The sequence below is a fragment of the Bactrocera oleae genome, chromosome 5 (genome assembly GCF_042242935.1).
Source record: "Bactrocera oleae isolate idBacOlea1 chromosome 5, idBacOlea1, whole genome shotgun sequence".
NCBI classification, from domain to species: domain Eukaryota; kingdom Metazoa; phylum Arthropoda; class Insecta; order Diptera; family Tephritidae; genus Bactrocera; species Bactrocera oleae.
Window position 1 is genome coordinate 3,819,281 of NC_091539.1, and position 12,166 is coordinate 3,831,446.

Sequence of the window (12,166 nt, forward strand, 5' to 3'; positions counted from 1 at the left end):
TCGTTGCAAATGTTATTTATGAACTGCCGTGAGCATGACAAATAAGTTAATACAGTTAAATATATATTTTTTTTAATTACTAGAAAACAACATAGTTCCTGATTCCTGAAAAAAAAACAATAAGTCATATATAGAAAAATTGTCGCTTATAGAGGTAAATACAAAAGAGGCTCTCAGTTATAGAGGTCAGAGTGGGAAAAACGACTGTCACTTATGGAGATTTTTATTTCTCACTCATAGAGATTTTTGAGTGGTCAAAGTTCGGGACCTAAGAATTATTCTCACTTATAGAGTTTTCTCGCTTACCCAGTTCGCTCTTACTCAGGTTTGACTGTAATCATAGTACTTTTACGAGCTTAATAAGCGCTGACTTCGCTTGCAAAAACTTGGCGAATAGAACAGCAAATTGGTATAAACCAAATATATTGGTATAGATCAAATATAACTGCTTAATCAAATCAAAACAGCCTGCTTGTCAGCTTTCAACCAGCTTAGCTGATCAGCTGTAAGGAAAATGGTCGCTTTCACATCTTTAGTAGTAATCCATTGGTGCTGAACTACAACTTGGATATACGATAAATGCGCTGTTTAGGTTAGTCGACGCATGAAAGAATATGCTTCAGCGAAAAGCTGCTCCGATACGAGATTCATAGATGGACAATGAAAGTAAGGGAACACACGCATACAATCGAAGTACCAAGTGCATAGGGACTTGTCTGGATTTGGCGTGTACATGACGTGATTTCGCAAAGGATAGAGACAGCTGGCGAAGTTTTATGTTCTCGGCTCAGACCCACGCACGGTTGTAGTGTCAAAGGAGTAGAATAAGAATAAAGTTGCTAAACTTAGACGAATCGAAGACAGAAGCATACAACAAAGTAGGGAAGAGAGCTCAATCAGTATTTCACTCCAGTATCTATTTCAAACGGATATACTTTAAAATACTTGTAATAATAAAAAAAAATACTACCCATATGTGCGAAACTGTACACGCCACAACAAAAAAAATAATAATAAAAAAAAAAATATAAAAAAACACAAGAATATTAATTATAAAATCTAAAATAAGCAAAAATAAATTTTTCACATTTGCTATTCCACGCTTGACACAATAACAAAAGACCGTCACCAGCAACGCACCAAAAAAATTACAAATACAAATGATTTACGCTCCTACGGTCACACGATTGTGGGTGCTGACAAAGGACAGCGCACGCACACACACGCAAACGCACAATCAGTGAGACAATGGGACAGTCGTGGCGGTTAGCTGCTAATCTCTGCTCGAGTAACTGACCAAAACTGCATTGAAAATTTGAAAAAAAAATATGGATTAATAATTGCGACCAAATGACGTTTTTAACGAAGCATTGCAACTATGTGGAGAGTAGCTGGTGATCCCAGCTGTGTGACTGTACGCATTGTAATATTGGCTGGGCATTGCAGTGACAAGCGTGGGCAAGCGGTAAACTTATGCGCATGCGCACCATTTAAGCGTGTGATGTGTATGAGTATGGCCAAACATTTTGAAAGAGTTTGATTGAAATGTATATGGCAAGTGATACAGCTGTTTATTTTTCGTCTTTTGTCATTGTTTCGCTAACCACGTTTTGCGTTTTCATTATCTTATTGTGAGAAATGTTTGTACGCACATTTTCCCAGTGTCCGAGTGCATTTACTACAAATAATAAATTTTTATAATTAGAATTTCGAATTGATTTTAAGTAGCTGCCTATTCCGCTATACAACCTCCATTGTTTCTTTGTTGTCTAAAAAGTTGTATCTGTAACGACCACAAAATTGGAGAGCTGTATTCAATATGGCTTCGAAGATTTTACTTCCAAGTAATCAAACCCTAAGCTAGTGCAGTCAGATCTCTCTCAATTTGGATTTTCTGTCTTACTTTTGCTCAGCTACTACTAACAGTATCCTAGTAATAACTTAAATTATTATCTGTGTTTGGTCCCATGATGCCACAGTAGTTATAACTCTTCACGTCTGACTCGTTCGTGATGCCAGCCTCTTTCCTTCGAGTACCTGTAAGGCGCTTCTAACGAGTCCGACTGGTCTAGATCCCATTCTACATAGGCATTTGAGGAGACAAACGGTAAACTAGAGAGCTGTAATGACGATAACAATGAAAAAGTTAAAGAAACAGTATCTGAAAACAGTTGTGAAGTTCCTACATTTGTCATTCGTCGAGACATGGGTTTATGAATATTGTTTAGAAACTGTGCAACAATCTAGACATAGCTGGACAGGGGGTCGGTGAATAAAATCGACCACATGCCCTCACGCTTTATCTGGGGAAAAGGGTTTCAAGTCACGCTAAAAAAGGATTAGTGGCGCAGGGGCACGCGACCTACCAGCGGAACTTTCGACATCTACACGGACGGTTCAAAAATAGCTGATGGAGTGGACGCCGGGATCTATAGCGTGGAGCTAGTCCTCAGGCAACCCTTCAAGCTGTCGGAAAAAAAAGCTGCTGAGATATAAAAGCTAACAACGCAGGAAACGACATAAAGAATATCTATATATACGTCGATAACCAAGCGGCAATTCAAGCAAAAGTCTCACATCGTCATTGCGACAGAGAATGTCCTTAGAAGCAGGAAAGCAGTAAATATCGTGACGGCTGGAAAGCGGCAGCATATATACTGAGATTGCCAAAAGTGGCATCTGCTTGACTATCGAGCCAGTTCAGAAAATACACAAGTCGCTAAAAACGATACACAATTAAATTTCAGAAAGGGCTGACAGACGGATCAGCCAAAGATGAAATGCGGCATGCAGGATCGCCAAGATAATGTACAAGAGAGTGGAAGAATAACACGCAAGCTGTTTTTATCACACGGTCTCGTAAGGACTGCGGGACGGTTGTTGACCTAGTCACAGGTCACTACTTACGGGCATCACATTGGAGCCGTGTAGACATTATTAACGGTAACACATGCAGGAAGAGTAGGCAGGAGAGAGACGTTATAGCACCTCCTCTGCTTATGTCCGGCCTTATCTAAAGCTCGACTTAGATATTTAGAAGCTTCGCAGTTCAAGGGACTGGATGTAGCATCAAAATTAGATATCAAATCTCTATTAAACTATAAATAGCGTGAAAATGGAGGTGAACAGTTCGGGCAGTGCTCAGAAGTGAGAGTTGCAATATTCATACTTTTAAACGCATCCGAATGCTAGCGATGTTTAGAACTTTTTCTTCGTATAATCGACTAGTATCAGGAAGTACTCGAAATATGATAATGAAGTTGTCACTTTTCTATCTTTAGTCGATTTATTAGTTAACGCTTTTGATAAAAATTTGGAAATAACTATTTATAAATGATCTTTTTACACTGCAGGTCGATATTTGGTATTGCTTTTCACTGCTGGTGCTTAAGAACTCAATAAAAGTGTGGGAAGCCTCTTCACCTTTCGCATTCTTTGCCGCTATTTCGACTTCCGATCGTACCCATTTGCGCTGTTGGAAAGACGCGACATTTTTAAGAGAACGCGCAGCAAAAATATAAGATCTGTAAGAGAAGTTTGAGATTATGTACAGTAGTTTAACGCAACGGCTTACATACAAGTGGTCATTAAATATCGTAAGCACTCAGCCTACTCTAATTTTAAGTCTACGTCTTGTGTATTTAGTGAATCTGCTTTGCGCTCTTATCGCCACTGGCTATGCATACGTACAGCAGCAAGATACATATGTAAGCTGAATAGACACCATTGTAGGATTAAGTCAGTTTATTGGAATTGTTTTAAAACACGGATTAAATATATCAATACAGAGTGGAACACTCACCTTGAAAAGGTGTCTAGGCGCGCGGGCGTGATTATCAGATAACAATTATTTACAACAAACTATATTGTATACCGAGTAGACACACAAACTCGATTACTAAATAGCGCACGTTACTTGTTAGAACCATTATGCGCGCGCCACGAAGAGCCAACGAGTGTGCGTTGAAGACGCACGAACTGTTCTGATTATATACGGTGTGAAAGGATTTACTTGGTTAAGGACGAGTTGAATGCCTAACTGCACTATATATATCGGGTTATAACGAGGGAATTTTGTATAAAATTTGTCACAGACCATTATGTCGTAAGATGCACAACACAAACGCAACAAATTCGAAAGCAACAACAGCTAACCAACAAATTAGGTGTAGCATTGAGTGTGACCTGGTCATTTTATTTAGTATGAGGGCGTGCCACACCACGATTACAATACGAAATAGGTATATTGGTATGAGCAATAGAAGATTTTGTGCGGCAGGATTGTCACAATTATGTTGAACGCGAGAAAGGATTCGAGGTAAGACTCCGCTAGATTTGCACTAGTTTTAGCTAACGCATTTGCAAAATACTGTTGTGGCTTAGCGAAGAGAAAAGAAGAAATGACCTTAGAGCGCAAAATTGCAAAATGCTTTCTATGAATGCGGATATTCTCTGAATCCTTTAATCCTTTTTAAATGCTAAATGGTTGAATATAATTGCGACTGTGTGGCAGTAGTTAAGTAGAGCAAAGTGGGCGGTTGAGCGTTGTACTAAAACAATGCGGAAACACAGCAATATAAATACATAGAGATTATATTTTGTTGAGAACATGTCCATACCTAGTTAGCGGTACGCATGTTTGAGCTATGTACAATTTTGCATCTAAAAAAATTAATATACATTTGGCCTGAATGTGTGTTATGCGGAGTAATAATGGAATTATCAATAGCAAAATTAACAATTCCACCTCACCACCAACTTTCATTATATCTCTCTTCATTTTGTTCATTTGCTTCATTGAAACATTCTAAAAAGCTAGGTTTTGAACACACAGCTCGGCTTCTTCTTTTATCAGCTATCAGCTCCAGGTTTCCTATATTGAAAACTTCCAGTACCAAAAGCTTTTTTGAACAACTTCACTCGTTCTTTTGAACACACAGCTCGGCTTTTCTTCTTTCAGCCATCAGCTCCAGGTATCATATATTGAAAGCTTCCAGTACTAAAAGCTTTTTTGAACAACTTTCATGCTTTTGAACATTTTACAGTCTCAACCTCGTTAGATCAGAATGTGAAAGTGCTTTATGTGACAACGGTTTCCAAATAGATAGTGTCTTTGCACTTTTTTCAGAGCATACTACAAACATTCGAAGGAGGGTATCCGCCTTTCCTAGGCTAGTTTCAGAATAATGTTTTAGCTATGTAGGTTGGCAAAATGTTTCTTAAAAATATACGCGTTCAGAAAGTTCAAGCGTTGGGGGGAAGTTAATCACTTCAAATTCCCTATTGATGATGAGCTATGAAAGCTTTACTGTCCATCTCGCGCACTTCAACTATAACCGGCTTGAACTCCCAAAGCTCCCATATGCTATACAACTTAAATGTTAAACCTCCGAACCCAAAATAGATCGCTTTGCTGTTTCCATTTATAAATTTCATACTCCAAGAGTTCTACATGTGATCTCTAGAGTTCGAAGTTTGATTCAGACCTATTACTCAGCTGTATTGACATAACAAATCGATATTTTGAGCACTACAAGTCTTATGACTATACATTTATTATGAATTACTAGCTTAAGACTGTCTGCGTTATCGTGCTAATGAGCAGATTCTACCTATATTTACTATATTACAATATTCTTTTAAAAATTCCTTCCGCCTTTTAACCCCTTCGGAAAAAAGTAAGCAACAACAATCTTTCATTCCACTCTTAGTAACATTAAGCATTTTTTCTTGGCTGGTAAAAAAACAATAATCATTTGTCAACCCACTATTTTAAAAAAGAGTTGTTCTCTACCAACACCGAGAACTAAGAATATACAAAGAATAGAAAAAATTCCGCGAAACAACTGAACTCAGTAAAGATTGTTTACACAAACCATTAAGTCGAAACAATGCGTCACTTTTTTAAGGTCCACACGTCAAAGAACATGCAATTTTTGTGCAATCCTTTAACTGACCTTGTCCGGCTTTGTTGGCCAGGCAGTGAAAGCATTCCGTCGAAATATTTGACAAACCGATTTTAGTATAGTGATTTTGTGTTTTTGTACACAAGATAAAACATTTTCTCTACTTTGTCGCTTTCGTTTTGTTTTACTTCGTCCAGCACTTCTTACGCGGAAGCAGACCTAAAAGGATTGCTTTCATATAGCGCTGTTTGGTGCGTGGCCATTAACGGGTTGCCAGCAATACTATAACAGTAGTGTTCAAGGGGATGGACATCGTTTATGGTCTTGTTCTATTACACAATTCAAAATATTTCTTTTTTTAACACTGTGTTTTTTGGTTTTTGTCGACGGTCGCAAGAAGAGACGAGAGTTTTTGTTTTTAGTTTTCAATTTTTTTATTTTGTTACACAGCATGTAGTTTTGACAATCCTTTCGACACTTCTTACGAAAATTGTGCATGCTTTATTTGTTGTGAATTTTTTTAGTAAGTACTTTACAAATTCAGCATAACCTCTATGTGTTTCTAAACGTTTTAAGGCATGCCAAGTTGGAAAATAATTTAAAATTGTCTATTATAGTAGTCTACCGTGCTCGGCTTACAATTAAAACGAGTGTTTCAAGAGCGACTTAGCGAAGGCCGCAGTAGTTTTGTACCCGTATGAGCTTGTAGATTAGATCGCAGCATAGCTGACTAACGTTGATTTTGAGCTTAAAAGCAGCTTACATTTTTTTAAAGCTCTAGAGTAATTTTCGCTATTTTAACGAGTGTTCTTTTGCTCTTCGTTTACCAGGGCACATAATTATTGATTAGTTGTAGCAAATCTGCAATTCACCCTATCTCCACGAGGACCGCCACCATATGCACTTTGCGTTGTTTATTTGTTTAATGAATTTGATAAGCGTCAGCGTCGTTTCGTCTATACAGAACTATCGCATTTGCCATATACTTTTATTTACAAAAATGAATATTATTTTCGGTTATTGTACGCACTTATTTGCATATGCATTTCTGTAAACAATTCATTCTGTAATATTTGTCAACAAGTTTGAAAATGCAACTGATAGCATTGGCCGGATTTTATTGATTTTAAATTAGCTTTTCTCAGCATTCAAATTTTCGTTTATTTACATACTTATGCGACTAATCAGTGATCAGAGGAAATAACATATGTCGTATTAAATAATAAGTTATATATGTATTTAAAAAGGTTAGTCAGCTTCGTAAATAGTTTATACAGATTTGTAGGCTTGAATTGCATACAAATGAACTTTAACAGTGAACTTTGAATATGTGTACTTTGATATATTCTTTTATATTAAAAGGAATAACGTTTTTTTCGAAAAAAGTATTCGAGAACATTCCTTCACGCTTGATGCTATTTCTTGCCCAAAAAAAAATCGAGCCTTTATGAGAGCGGTTCTGGTTCTGATAACCGCTTAGCTTACCACAAGGGATAACGTGACAAAAGTTCACTAGCCCTTTGTGAATAGCACGTAATAGCTGAGGCAGCAGACACATCCAAGCCCGAGTTGATCATATCGTGCTTAGAGCATGAGAAGAAGGTCGGAATGGATACCGCGTTTACTCAGTTTCGCCAACAAGCTCAACCATTACACTTCTCCTCAACAGCATTTGACACTGTTTAAACCCAATCCGTAGGAGTTTATGTCCATTTTTGTAACCGTCAACGAAATCTGGAACCACTAGTATACATAAGCGACCAAGTAACTTTCGTAACACAGGACTTCCGAAGAAAGTTTGGACTCACCTATCGGCATGGAGATGGCCACCGTTTTTTAGTGTCATATACAGCGATTATCTAGAGAAGCACAAAACAGTCACATTGCTCTACAATGTAACGGCTGCACATCCACCGTCACCAGGTCCAAATTAGTCGAATTAGGCTATGAACTGCTATTTTATTCCCCAGACTGCGCTACTTGCAACTTCTTTTTATGTCCAAACTTGAAAAAGTCATTCGTCGTGTAGAAATTTGAGTCGGATGAGCAGGCTTAATTTGCAGACCTCAACATCCCTGGCTGAAGTGTTTCGATCTAAGCGCTTTCCAGCTTTTGCTGAAAAACTTTATTCTTTTCAAAGCTGAGATACTTATACACAAAATATTGGGAATATTTAAAAACAAATATTTTATACTTAGTCTCTTATTTATGTAAATTTACTCAAAAATTGTGTTTAATGGCAGCTCTTTATGCGTTAGTGCTTTAAAAAAATATGAAAATGGCAAAGAGATAATCTACAACTGACCAAGCCAGCCACTTCCACTTCCGTTATTTACATATGCGCATTAAAAAACATAAAAGGCATGTAAATATAAACGAAAAACAAAACGGAAACAGGAAAATAATTTACATAAAAAGTAGAAAAAAATTGTATGTGTTAGGATTAAGGTCGGCTCAGGTTCTTACAATTACCAAAAACTCTTAAAGGATTCACAGCAAACACGAAAATTTTGCACTACACCACTTGAGCCGTACTCGGCACTCTGGTACTTGCACACATACACTCAAATATTGCAATGCTTGTACATACATATGTAAATCCTCGTTAATTATTATCCTATAGCAGCAGTCCAAAAGCTGTCGGCTCAGACGTAAGTAATCCTTGACCTAATTATGCCATTTTATGGACAAGCAGCTCATAGTCTTTTAACTGTAGGAAGCAATTTGCATAGCTAGACGACCAAGTGGCCAACTGTCTTGCAAGTGTTCGCAAATATTTTGAAATAGTGCTTATGCGTTTGTGTGTATGAGTGTGTGTGGGGAAGGCGGATGGCTGTGCTCAGTGAACCAGTATGAGTTATGATGGCATTGTATTAATACTAATTGAATTGTTTAAGAACGGAAGCAGAGGGAATTGCTCAACTTGCCTTATCGAATAGTAAAATTGATGCTTGCTGTTTGAGAAAAAAAATCAAGACGAAAGCATGAGGAAAGAATGAGCAAAGGTATCCGTAAAATATTAATGCTGGAGTGGATGATTGTTGTTAAGGAAAGGAAGCGATCTACAAAGCCGAATCACTTTTCATTGAATAATGAACAACAAATCATTTGATTAGGCCCGTCATCTCAAAGCCAATACTAGGAAAATCTTTCAAAAGCTCGCGAAATATAACTTCGAACATTTTGCGAGAAAGATTTTCATACAGTTGCAGAGCAAGCGCTTTCAAGAGTATTACAAACGCAAGAATTGTAATTAATTGGTTCTTACCAAGTGTCATAATGCTGAAACTATATTCCGTGTTGACGGTCTCTTAAAGACGCAGACGAGATTGATTAGTATTTTCAAGCCATTCGTATACTAAATGGTGCTAAAGCTTTTCAAATCATGATGAGTCTGACTTATTATAGGACAAATACGTAAAAATAATAGAAAAAGGCTCTGTGAAGCTGGTGGTGAGTGAGCTCCAAAATTGTTTCTTCAATTGTTGTGTTGGTAGATATAAAAAAATCTTATTGACTAGAATAACACAACCTCCCAGACCTTTTTAAAGCTTTTGCGGCTCTAACGTTTTCTATAGTAATTTTTTTTTCAGAACACTAAAGCCTCGCGAGCTTTTGAAAGTCGCCAGTGATGATATTCAAATCTTCAAACCTTCATCATATATTAAGATGACCGGCCGATCGACTATCGTTACCAGCTTATTTCACAGATCTCGCGGTATATAATCTAGAAAACTTTTCTAAATGACTGTGGATGTTGTTTGTTTATGGCAGACAATTTTATAAACCATTAAATGACTGCAGACTTTAATATATATCGCTACAGCTCTTTTACTGTTCATCAAAGCTCATAACCACAACAAACCTTCTGCACTGTCTGAACAGTGAGGTATCTAACTATAGATCCCTTAAGAATGTGTTCGTTAAAAATGGACCCTTTTGTCGCAAATTACTACATTTTATTCGAAGATTACTTTCCTATGTACGCTTCGTAATATATGATAGCGAATAATGGATGTACTTGTATATAGATTTTTGTAGTTGTTTCGCAAGACGAAAGACTTTTTCTAAAATATTACACATTTAAAACATAAACTGGATTTTTTTAATACTTTTTGCAATTAGACTTGAAATTTTCTAACCCTCTACTAAAAATTAGTAATGAAAAAAATATGTATAGTCCAGTAGAAACTCTTACTTTCACGCTGCCAACTTACTTAAGACAAGAAACAAAAATTTTCAAGGTCACAAGCAATTTTCTAACACAACACTCTTCTAAACCCTTTCAAAATAAATACAAAAAAACAGCTATTTTATAAAATTTCTGCCATAGCCTTAAACCCTTTGCTAAAAAATGCAACAATAGTAAAAAAAATAAATAATAAAGAAATTTCCCGCAGAAAGTAGTGAAAGGAGTAGCAAAATTGCATGCTGAGTGTTGAAAAATATTACTTCCGCGAACACAAACAAAAAATTAACACAAACATACATATGCATACACGTACATATTTTAAGGCTGCGCAGCAATAACAAGCACAGCTTGCCTACAAAACCCCATTGCAAATTATGCAATAACAAATGTATAGGTAATTTAATACAAAGAACTGTGTCCTTAAGAACTTTTACGCTTCAGTGGCGGAGTGTGCTCAAGAGCAGCGGCAAATGTCTATAGGCGCGCTGACAACCCGTTAATACCCACGCACCGCACAGCGATTATAGTTTTTATGGTTGCAATCCTTTCTCACCTTCTTCCGCGTAAGAAAAAAAAAACAAAAACAAAAATAAAAAATAAAAGAAGATATAAATTTAGAGAACGATGTGACGAAAAACCAACAACAAAAACGTAAAATACCCTCTAATAGGTTGTGCTACGGCAGCGCGCAAAAAACTGACAAAAACAGCAAAAATGACAAAAATGAAGTAGACAAAATGGGCGTGCACAACTACAGCTACCATTTGTGTATCGCATACTATTGCATGCATAACTGTTCTTACACTTCGATATATGTATGTTTGTGTGTGAGTGTGCATTGTGTGACTAGTTCAAGGTCAGTCAAAGGATTGCACAAAAATTGCATCGTATGCGCCGAGTTGCAATTTTAAAACATCTTTTTTTTTCTCATTATTTGTTTTGAAAACGTTTTCCGCTAACCGAACGCCTATATACTTGTATGCTATGCGCTGCATTGCGGCAGTTCCGCGAAAACGTGTTGTGGTAAAGAACAACACCTTCTTCCGACATTTCGGTTTTTTCCTCTAAGTACCAAGCCAAGCAACGGGTTCAATAATTTCTGCAGTTTTTCTCTTTTTAGCGAAAAAGTGAAAGTGTGTAATTAAGAAAGGCTGCTGAAAAGAGTTAAGCAGTCTATAAAACGTGGGTACTTGCTTAGCGTTTGAAGGACGAGAAGGAAGCGCGAAATGCAGAAAGAGTTAAAATTGCATTGAAGCTTCTTAAGAAGTGGTCATTTTGGCGCGACTAGCACATATGTTGAGTATAACGTTTGTTTTGGTTGGCTGCGAAGTTCGAATTCAGTTTATATATGTATTAAGTCACATTGTGATAGTTGCTCTTATGCCGTTATTCTGACAGAAAACTTGAATATTCGTGATATGGTTCATGGATCGTTTTAAAGCTTCCTCCGATTCGATGATTTTTTTTAATCTATTTAATCATAAATTTGTATAAATTTTTTCTTGAATTTAGTGCTGAAACATAGCTTTAATCTTCCTAATTAGTTAGTTTAACATTTAATTGAAGCTTTCTTAATAATTTATTAATTTTTTTAAACATTTGTCAGCAAAAAAAATTCGATTTTCAGTACCTTTGGAAACAAGTCCACTATTTCATTTTTTTTATGCATATTATTTGTTAGTTCACTTGAGTAAACTATAAATAATAATAATCTCAGATGACTACGAAAGGCTGTGTGCTTCTCCGAAACCGCTTAACGTTGCTTCCAGTCCTCCACTTCAACACAAAAAATTATGAATAAATCAATGTAAAATTAAGTAAAAGAAATTTCTTTGTATGCTTGAAAGTAGTAAAAAAACCATGTAAAAATTACAAAGCGAACGCATATTATTTTCCTGCTGAAAAAAATTCACGAAAAAACGTCGAAATTTCAGCCGTCACACCGGGCTACTTCTTTAAAGAATAATATTCACTTGCAAATCAAGAAAAACGCGTTTTTTCGTGAATTTTTTAATAGGCATTTTATTTAATAAATAAAAAGCAATAATGTACTTTTACAAAATTTAGT